This window comes from Macrotis lagotis, chromosome 6 (assembly GCF_037893015.1).
Source record: "Macrotis lagotis isolate mMagLag1 chromosome 6, bilby.v1.9.chrom.fasta, whole genome shotgun sequence".
Classification (NCBI taxonomy): domain Eukaryota; kingdom Metazoa; phylum Chordata; class Mammalia; order Peramelemorphia; family Peramelidae; genus Macrotis; species Macrotis lagotis.
In genome coordinates this window covers 134,273,885-134,285,433 of record NC_133663.1, presented here as the reverse complement: position 1 = coordinate 134,285,433, position 11,549 = coordinate 134,273,885, and the positions used below count along the sequence as shown (strand labels likewise).

Genomic DNA, 11,549 nt, shown 5'->3' with positions numbered 1-11,549 from the left:
AAGCCAGAATCAACTATACAGCAAAATTGAGCATACTTTTTTTAGAGGGAAAGATGGAAATTTAATGAAATAAGTGATTTTCAAATTCCCAGAATTAGATAAATCCAAATACAAAAATAGCAAGAAGGAAGTTTTAGGTGGTGAATAGAATTTTAGGAAATTTGGATATGATAGACCTCCAGAGAAAACCGAATGAGGACAGAAAGGAATGTATCTTTTTTTCAAAGGTATCTAATTCATGGGCTTGTCATAGAATCACCCATCTGATGTCATGGACTTCTTCAAAAATGAAGGACAAACATTATTGCATAACACATAAACAAAAATTGACCATATATTATGGCATAAAAACCTGACAATCAAATGCAGAAAGGAAGAAATACTAAATACATCATTTTCAGATAACTAAAGAACCTCATTTTAAAGAATGGGTGGATCAAAAAAACAAATTATAGAAATAATCAAAAATTTCTTTCAAGACAATAACAAGGAGACAAAATATCAAAACCAGAGGGATTCAGTCAAAGCAGTTATAAGAGGAAATTTTATATTTCTAAATGCTCATATGAACAAAAGAGAGAAAGAGGAGATCAATGAATTGGGCCTGCATTTTAAAAAAACTAGAGAAAACAAATTTAAAATTCCTAATTAAATCAAAAATCTGAAAAATCAAAGGAGAGATTAATAAAATCAAAAGTAATAAAGTTACTGAGCTAATAAATAAAAGCAATAGGTTAGTTTTATGAAAGAACCAATAACAGATAAACCTTTGGCTAATTTGATTTTAAAAAAGAAAGAAAAACAAATTTCCAGTATCAAAAATGAAGGGTTAATTCATCACCAATGAGGAGGAAAGTAAAGTAATAATCTGGAGCTACTTTGTCCAACTGAATGTCAATCAATTTGATAATCTAAGTGAAATGGATGAATATTTTAAAAAAATATAAATTGTTCAGATTAGCAAAAGAGGAAATTAAATACTCAATTCCATTTCAGGAAAAGAAATTGAACAAGCCATCAACAAATTCCCTAAGAAAAAATCTTTAGGATTAGATGAATTAACAAGTGAATTCTACCAAACGTTTAATGAACAATTTCAATTCTATGTAAATTGACAGATTACTAGGAAGTCATCTTATGTAACTCTACAGTTTGAATAAAACAGATTTGTTGCATAGCTATATTGGTTCCGAATACTATTTTTACATTAAGAAATTTAAATGATATTAATGTAATTCTATAGTAAAATAGAAAGACCTGGGTTTAATGTTCATTCTTGGCACCATCAATTGTGGGTCAGGGACAAGTCTAGTGTTCCTTGAAGTGGCCTTATTGACTCTAAAATGACAAATTGAAAAATAATTGGCATACTTCATTAGCAAAAGGAATTTCTTCTACACCAATGAAATCACAAATCCAGAACAAAGAAATTATTATTCAAGCTACAATGGAGTTCAGATAGCATGTTGAAGTTGATAGCAAGTATAGCAGCAAGCATGTTGGATGTGGAGTCAGGAAGGCTTGGAATTGAACCTGCCTTCTGACTTTAATTAGTTTACTTTGGGCAAGTCACTTAAATTTTCTAAATTTCAGTTCCCTTATCTATAAAGTGGTGAAAATTTAAGTGTAATATTTACCTCATGAGGTTAATGTTAAGGTGAAATAAGAAAATATATGAACACCTTAAGTGTTATATATTATTATTTCTAATATCTGAAGTAAGTACTGAAGAATGCAAAGTTGTTAACCAATATCTTTTTTGTTGTCAGACATTTAGAATTAAATTCTATTCATAAAACTTTGTAAAATCTGTTATTTCACATGCGTAATTACCCTTAACTGAAATCAAATGCAATTGCTTGAGTATATTAGAATAAATTTTGAAATTATGACATGAACAATGTCAGACAATGGAAGAGTATGAGGGAAAAAAACAGAGTCCATGATTTTAACATGGAAAAATCAAAAGATTTAGAGCTAGAAAGGACTATATATATATATATATATACATATATATATATATATATATATATATATATCATTTAGTTTAATCTTTTTTTTCCTTTAGGAAAAATATATTGCTATATCTTTTTATATTAATGTCACTTCTTGATATATCAAAGAACAAAATATTTGTAAAATAATTCAACAAAGCCAACCAATACATCAGCCAAATCCAAAATTTCAGGTCCTATATCAGGTCCTATTTCAGGGTCTATATCTGCACAATATTTAGTTTCAATTATTTTTAGGCTTCTGTCAAAATTTTTCTGATTCTGATTTTTCTCTTTGTGTCAGTTCATAGATGTCTTTCCATGATTCTCTGTTGTCATCATATTCATCGTTTCTTTAAGCCTCAGGTAAAATCCTCCCATCTGCAAGAAACTTTTCCCTATCCCTCTCAATGCTAGTGCTTTTCCATTTAGATTACTTTCAATCTACTCTAAATGTATTTTGTATGTAGAGTCTCTATCCTCGATTAGAATAGACAGGGACTGTTCTTGTCTTTTTGTCTCAGGTCCTTAGTATGGTTAGAAATTATTAAATGCTCATGACCTTGGCCTGTTGACTTAAAATACAAAAATATTTCAGCTACCATAATTTCTTTAGCAATTCTACAATCAAGGAGCCATTCTCACTTCTACAAAAAAATACTGCTGTAAATATTTTTGCCAATTCCTCCTTTAATAGAAGAAGAAACTGGAGAGGTGGAGAAATTGTTCAAGGTCATCTGAGTAAGCAAGTAGCACATCTTGTGACATCAAAGCAGTCACTGCCCAACTTTATGTATTCTGTGTTTATTTTACTCATGTTTTATCTCCATCTCCTTCTGCTCCCTTCATGTGATGTTTTTAAACTTTCTCTTCTCTCAAAATAAGTGAATTCATTTATTGTTAAGTCTTTGTTAACCATTGACTCTGATGTAATAGGATCTATTATTAATACTATTGGTAGTATTGGAAAAGATTGACTTTAGAAACAGATTTAAATTGTGTTCAGAGACCATCTATAGCTACCCTCATTTTATAGATTATTAAAGCTGACCTGTGTAAATTATGTTATTTCCTCAAGGTGACACATTTGAACCTAGAATTAATTCAAGAGCTCGAGTGTTATCTGGCTCAAATAGAAATAAGGTCATTTCTCTGCAAATGAAGATCCATATAATCAGATTGACAGATTTAAAATAAAATGTGCTTTGTTTTATTATAGTTTCTTTTTATTTTGTTAAATATTTCCCAATTATATTTTATTAAAATTTTATTTTATTTTTCCAATTATTATGAAAGTTTTCCAATATTCATCCACATGAATATTTACATTACACAACTTTCTTCCACCCTCCCTTCTCACCGCCTCCTCTCAATGACAGTCTAATTAACATGGTACACTTACATTTGTGTTTAACATGGTTATGTATTAGTCATTTTCTATATGAGGAATTAGGATTAAGGGAAAAGAAAGAAAACCATGAGATCGATGAGTTATCCTAATTCTCTGAACCTCTGAGAGGAGCTGCATCCATCATAGTTGATCAACTCACAATGTTGTTGTTAATGTGTACAATGTTCTCTTAGTTCTACTCCCTTCACTCAGTATCAGTTTGTGTAATTCTTTCCTTCTTTAGAGTCTGACCATTATAGTTTGTTATAGAATAATAGTATTCTATAGTATTCTTGTACCATCACTTATTCTGTTATTCTCCAATTGATGAGCATCCCCTCAATTTCCAAATCTTTGCAACTACAAAAAGAGCTGCTACGAATATTTTGCAACATGGGAGTTTTATCATTTTTTATGATTTCTTCTGGAAATAGGCCTACTGTTGATATTGCTGGGTCAAATGTTATGATCAGTTTTATTGCTCCTTGGGCATAGCTCCATATTGCTTTCCATAATGGCTGGATCAATTCACGACTCTACCAGCAATGCTTTAATTGCCCAATCCTCCCACAACCTTTCCAACATTGATTGTTTTCACTTTTTGTCATCTTAGTCAATCTGATAGAAGTGAAGTAGGAACCTCATAGTTGTTTTAAATTGCATTTCTCTAATCAGTTATGATTTGGAGCATATTTTCATATGAGTGTATATAGCTTTAATTTCTTCATTTGGAAATTGTCCTGTTCATATCCTTTGATCATTTATCAATTGGAGAATGACTTCTAACATATAAATTTGATTCAATTCTCTTTATATTTTAAAATGAGATTCTTATCAGAATCCCTAGTTGTGAAAATCATTTCCTAACTTTCTATTTTCCTTCTCATCTTGGCAACATGGGGTTCATTAGTGAGAAAGCTTTCTAATTTAATATAGTCAAAATTATCCATTTTGTAATTTATATTGTACTCTGTTTCTTTTTTGGTCATAAATTTCTCCCCATTCCATAGATTTGACAAGTAGAGTATTTCTTGATTTAGTTAATTGATCTTTGGTATCACCCTTTATGTATAAATCCTGTACCCATTTTGACCTTATTTTAGTGTAGAATGTGAGATATGGGCCTATGTCTAGGTTTTGCCATACTATTTTTCAGTTTTCCCAATAATTTTTGTTAAATAGTGAGTTCTTATCCCAGAAGCTAATGTCTTTGGGAATGTCAAACTATAGATTACTCATTTACTACTGTTTCTTTTGAACCTATCCTAATCCACCAGTACATGACTCTATATCTTAATTAGTACCAGGCAATTTTGGTGACTGCCACTTTATAGTATAGGTTTAGATCTGATAGAACTAGACCACTTTCTTTTACATTTTTTTCAACAATTCCCTTGATATTCTTGACCTTGTTCAGATGAATTTTGTTGCTATTTTTTCAAGGCCAGTAAAAAAATTAATTGATAGTTTGATTGGTATGGCACTAGATAAGTAATTTAATTTGGATAGAATTGTCATTTTTATTAACATAGCTCAACCTAACCATGAGCAATTGACATTTTTTCCAATTGTTTGGATCTGACTTTATTTGAAAAATATTTGTAATTTTATTCATACAGTTTCTGTGTTTATCTTGGGAGGTAGATTCCTAAGTATTTTATGGTATCTGGAAATTCTCTATCTTTTGCCCTTGTGATTTCTTGAATGAATGCTGATTATTTCTGTGAGTTTATTTTATATTCTTCTACTTTGCTGAATTTGATAATTGTTTCAAGTAGTTTTAGTTATTTTAGAGTTTTCTAAGTATATCATCATATCATCTGTGAAGAATGAAAGTTTTGCTTCCTCAGTGTCAATTATAATTCCTTCAAAATCTTTTCTTCTCTAATGCTAAAGTTAACATTTCTTTTTTTTTGTAATCAAAATAATAGCTTATATTTGTGTTGTTTTATGGTTCACAAAATACTTTGCTCACAACCCTGTGAGATCAATAGTGCCAAGTTCTCTGAGCCTTAACCATGGATGGCCCTGAGAGATAGGGGTATACTTTTGCCCCTGTGTTAGGCAGAGATGAAGAAACAGGCTCAAGGAAGGAAAGCAATTTGTTTGCAGTCACATGGATCATAAATAATAGTTAAATTTGATTCCAGTGTTCTTTTCCATTATACTATAGTATCATTAATAAGCTACTTCCTGTAAGAGATGATTTGGCACTGTAGGCAGGTTATCCAAAGGGCCACTTTGTGACTTGAGAAGCAGAGGTTAAAAAGACTGCTCACTATGGGGTTCCCTGGAAGAGGATCACTGCAGAAATGGTAGGCAGAGAAGGAAAGGTTCTCTCCATGGATTTCATTCCTGGTAACCCAGATTAACCCAGGAGTCTTAAGAAAAAGAAGGAAGGCAACAGTATCTATTAAACTAATCCAGGGCTCGTAAAATTTTTTCCACTGAGCACCAGGATTATAATTTTAGGGTTCAGGATTTTAGACCTGAAAACAACCACTTTTGATCAACCTCTTTATCTTACAGATAAGGACACAGGCCCACAGTGAAGAGACTTCCCTAAAGTAACTTGTATTAACTAGCAAGGTCTTGACTCCAAATCCAGGGCTTTCAGTGATCCTCAGAAAAGCACCTCTCCAATCTGAAGATTACCAGTTAACTTCGGTTGGAGGACTGGACTGAGTAGGAAGGGGAACCCATACCCCAGAAGACATATTTCCAGTCAAGCTTGGGAGAGGAGGTCCAACAGCAGTGTCCAGATATGTTGAATGCTTGGAGGTGAGGACCCTGGCCCAGCTGGAGGAATGCTGGCTGGCAGCAAGAAGAATTCACTTTGGTTGAAGGCTTGCAGGTCCAGTTCCTGCTGCAATTGAGCCACACTGGAAGCATCACTTTTGTCCTGTTTATTAGCTGATACAACCACAGGCAAGTCTGGATCTTCTGCCAGTAACATATGCAGCTCCTGAAGAGCACAGGGTAAACGTAGCCGATCAGCAGAGTCTACCACAAACACCAATACATCTGCCTGGCTTAAGAATTCCTTCCAGTAAAACCGAAGATTCTGGCTACCACCAACCTCTAGCAAATCCATCTGGAAGCTCTCAGTGGGCAGCCGTACAGAGTTGAAACCCCAGGTGGGAGCCATTCGCTCTTTGGCTCTGTGGCCGGAGAGGCAGTGGAGGATGGAGCTTTTTCCAGCCCCATCCAGACCCAGCACCAGAAGCTGCCGCTCGTCCGGATCCAGCTCGCCCGCGTAGGGGCTCAGCTCCGCTTCCCACCAGGGCCGCCGCCGCCGGCCGCCCCGGTCACTGAAGTAGGCCTTCCATACAAAGAAGAGGACGGAGCCCAGCGCGGCCACGGCGCAGTCCAGCAGCAGCAGAACGCGGCCTCCCCGGGCCGCCGCCCCGGCCGTGCCGCAGCAAAAGTTAACATTTCTAATACTATATTGAATAGTTTCACCTTTGATCTTATTGGAAATGCTGCAAGTTTATCTCCATTACATATAATATTTGTTGATGGTTTTAGATAGATACTTATTATTTTAATAAAAACTCCGTTTATTCCTATAACCTCTTGTGCTTTTAATAGGAATGCATGTTGTATTTTGTCAAAGGCATTTTCAGCATCTATTGAGATAATCATATGATTTCTGTTGATTTTACTATTGATATATTTAATTATGTTGAGTGTTTTCCTCATGTTGAACTACCCCTGTCTACCTTGTATAAATCCTACTAGATTATGGTATATTAACCTAGTAATAACTTGCTATAAATTTTTTGCTAAAATTCTCCTTAAGATTTTTGCATTAGATGGGGTGGCTAGGTGTTGTAGTGGATAAAGCACTGGCCCTGGAGTCAGGAGTACCTGGGTTCAAATCCAGTCTAAGACACTTAATAATTACCTAGCTGTGTGGCCTTGGGCAAGCCACTTAACCCCATTTGCCTTACAAAAAAAAACTAAAAAAATTTTTTTGCATTAGGGTACATTCGGGAGATTGGTCTATAATTTTCTCTGTCTGTGCTGATTCTTCTTGGTTTGGATAAGCACCATATTGGTGTTGTAAAAAGAATTTAACATAATTTCTTCTACTAATTTTTAAATAGTTTACATAGAGTTGGAACTAATTTTTCCTTAAATGCTTGATAGAATTTACTTGTAAATCCATCCAAACCTGGAGACTCTTTCTTAGGGAGATTATTTACAGTTTCGTCAATATCTTTTTTCAGAATGGGGCTATTTAAATATTTTAATTCCTCTTCTGTTAATCTGGGTAGTTTGTATTTTTGTAAATATTCATCCATTTCACTCAATTATCAAAATTACAGTTTAGCAAAATAGCTCTGAATTATCTCATTAATTTCCTCCTCATTGATAGAGTTCACCCTTTTCATTTTTGATAATGGTAATTTTATATTCTTTCTTTTTTTAAAATCAGATTAACAAAATTTATTGATTTTATTGGTTTTTGTCTTAAGACCAATTCTTAGTTTTATTTATTAGATAAATGGTTTTCTTGCTTTCAATTTTATTAATCTTTCCTTTGATTTCCAGAATTCCTAATTTAGTATTTAATGGGGATCTTCAATTTGTTCTTTTTCCTAGTTTTTTTGGTTGTACGTTCACTTCCCTGGTCTCCTCTTTCTCTATTTTATTCATATAAGCATGAACGACTCTGCTGGCTTGCTATCTTGCTGCTGCACCTTGACTAAAAGTCTCCTGTTGACTTTCTGGCTCTCCCATCTAGGTGGGTTTTACTTCCCCCTTTTGCCATGAAGAGACAGACCTTCACTGAAGATCCTTCATGATGTCTACAGTGGAAAATTTGTTTCAATCTTTTTGGTTTTTTTGGCGGGGTGGAGAATGGGATCTATAGCTTTAATGTCTGTGTAGAGGCTTTGTTTAACTTGTGCAAGGAAATGTTCTGGTGGCATGTTAGTTTCACACCACCATCTTGGCTCCACACCAAAGTCTTTTCCAATTACATTTTAACTTGATTCAGGCAGCACTGGGGGAGTGATACTAGCTGCATACACCTGGGGATGTTTGACATCTTAGCATCACACTGAACCCTATGTCACACTTCCATACCCTTCAGATCCTTCACATCATAAAAATAACCCTACCCAGTCAGGGATTCACTTAGGAATATTTAGGGGGGAGGATAAGCAGAAAGAATAGGAAACTAAATTCATGTCCTCTGGTACTTGCTGAAAAGAACTGTAGAAGCTTGGATATTCATGGAAATCATAAATGGTTTGAGGGTTACTTAAGAATGTGTGATAGTTTGTGGTCTTGGACTCTACTAGCTAATGGATAAATGGAATTGTGTTCAACCTAATAACAATTCCAATTGGTATACAGAATTGAGGAGTAGAGCAGAAGGAAGACTATATGTTTCTCTTGATAAAATGCTCATAAAACTAGGGAGTATTATGTTTTCTTTTAGAGTCAGAAGGGAATAATGAGAAACATGTTTTCTGGTACTCACTTCACTTTTCATGTCTTTATTTGCTCTACTAATTCACCTCTTCCTATTGCTTTAATTTTTGAAATCTATTTCTTGTGTCTTTCTTAAAGCACACATTCATTTAGCAACTGTAAAATACTGTAAAATGAGGGGTATGGATTCAATGGCTTGTAAAACTCCTTTAGTCTCCAAAGCTATGATCCTGTCCAAGCTTTGGTGGAACAGAGAGGGCTTGTTGCCTATGCTTGCTTGTTCTTTCTTTCTGTACTCATTTTGGGAAAGGGTGTGGTATTTCAAGGAGGTTGCATCAATTCCATTCAGGCATTCCATTCAGGCAAGTGAAATGAATTGGAAATCCAAGCCCCAACTAAACATTGGAAATCAATTTTAGCTCTCCTTTGCCTCTCATTGAATGTGCTTACTGCATGAATGATTCATGGTGAACCAGCAAATCAGCATAGTCATTCTGAGAGAACACTAAGGGTTTACTTACACATAATTACTCAGAACTGAGTAGGAGGAAATCCCTGTCTGGGATCATGGGAGATAATGGAATTCCAACCAGAGATGCTTTGGCAAAGGAGGAGTACTTTCCCTTAGACCTAATTTAACTTTGAAATCCTTAATGAGTTGAATCATGTCATTCAACAAAATAAACAAGAAAGAGAAACATCATTTGGGTTCAGTCCAAAATCTAGTACACTCAACTTTGGTCTTCCCCCATCATTGCCCAAATGTTATAGTTTCCTATAAGACAAGCCAATGGTTTTATTTCTGGTGTGTTTTTTTTTTACATCAAATTCCAAAAGCCAGGCACTAGCTAATGGTAATTAGTGAGCATCCGTTGGAGTTTATTCTTGCAGTTCTTTCCAGGCATGCATAATTTTTGTGAAGAGAAAAGAAAATCCAATTATCCCCAAATCCAGTCAGTTTGGCTCATCTGCTCTTCTGTTAGATCTTTAGAAATGATTCTTTACAACTGAAAGGAAAACATATGGTACTTGATAACAGTCTTTTGAAGCTTATTCATAATTTAACTTTGTTTATAAGATTTAAAAAATACATGGTCATTCTCATTATGAATATGCCCCAATTCCACGAAACCTGACACAGGAAAATCTAAACTTATAAAAGAAATACGGGGTGATTATTCATGTTGTAAAAAAAGATTTACTAAAGAATGTCTTTATGTAGCAAGGAACCCTGTTGCATTTAAAATTATATCTCTTATAAGAGACAAAATTTATTTACATCAAAATTTTCAACAATGTATATACTACATGAATCCATTTTCCCCTCTAGAAATTGAGGAATAGTTAGATCCAGGTGTAGGAGTGAAGTGATGGTTTCTGTACATTATGTTATACACATAGATATCCTCAGGTTAATGATAAAAGTTCAATGAATTCAACTCTCCTGAAACTGTAGTATTTTGTCCAGACAACAAAAATATTCTTTAGAAATTTATTAATGTACTAAACAGAATCATAGCTATTTTCATAAAAGTTTCCTATATTGATCTTCAGCTGTTAAACATTTTTGTCAGTGACTTAAACAGTGATATACTATACTTTTGTGAGGCTCAGATTTGATTTTCTCTTGGCTTGTGGTATAGTAGAAGGAAAATTGGACTTGAGAGATGAGAGAGACTTGTGTTTAAATCCTGCCTCATCCTTATCTGTATGACCATTGTCAGTGCTCAATTCACCTTTGCCAGTCTTGGTTTTCTTATTGTAAAATTTTGTACTTATCTCACAAGTGAGATAATGCATATAAACTCATTTAGAAACATTAAAGCAAAATATAAATGTCAGTTTTATAAAGTTTTATAATATTAGCCATTGTTATGACATGCAAACCTATGAGAGTAGAATTTTGACCCTAAACTGGTGTCATAAAATTGAGTTTTTGCATTCCCTTGCCAGAGAATTTTCCCTTGACCAATAAAGAATGCACATATGAATGTTTAGAACCCATTAGCTAAAAAATCAAGGATGCTTAAAATCCTTTGATGACTTTATGACTTGAAGGGTATGTAACAAATTGGTTCAAGTCTGGCAATAGTTCTTTTTATGCACAGGCTGCCTTTGGAAACAATAATATAACTTGGTTTCCTTGAGAAGATTTTCATTGACCCTGAGGAATAGTTAGGGGAAGTTTCTCATGAATACCATACAATAACATTTTTTGATGTTTTCTACATCAAGATCTTAATTATGCAGAAAACACTGGCTGTTTTAAATTTTCTCTATTATGGAAGTAGTATTTTCCAGGTATTTAATCAATTGTCTTCAATAGTATCCTACTGTAAATTTCTTCCATATTCTAGTCACATGAGTCTCTTTACAATCCCTGACAAGTCAAGTTCATTGCTGTCCCCATGTTCACATCTTATCCTAAACAGGAATCCCTTTCCCATTCATCTCTGTCCATCTATATTCAACATATTTTTCAGGGCCTTGATGAGATAGCTTCTTCATGAATCCTATTGCCAATTACTCCAGTTTATGTAGAGCTCTCCCTCTTCTGAACTTTTAAGCATTTGTAATCTATAACACATAATTTAAGGTATAGAAAATTAAGAGACAATGTAATAAGATGCAGTTGAAAAAGATCTAGACATTCTTCCTGCCCTCAAAAAAAAATAAAAGAAAATAGAACAACCTTGGACATTTTAAGAACTGTTCTAGTT

At 34.0% G+C, this 11,549-nt stretch overlaps 1 pseudogene; it reads right to left on the bottom strand.

Moving 5' to 3' along the window:
* Positions 1-6,109: 6,109 nt before the first annotated feature.
* On the bottom strand, positions 6,110-9,187 carry LOC141492221 (ADP-ribosylation factor-like protein 10 pseudogene; annotated as a pseudogene).
* Between the last annotated feature and the right edge of the window lie 2,362 nt (positions 9,188-11,549).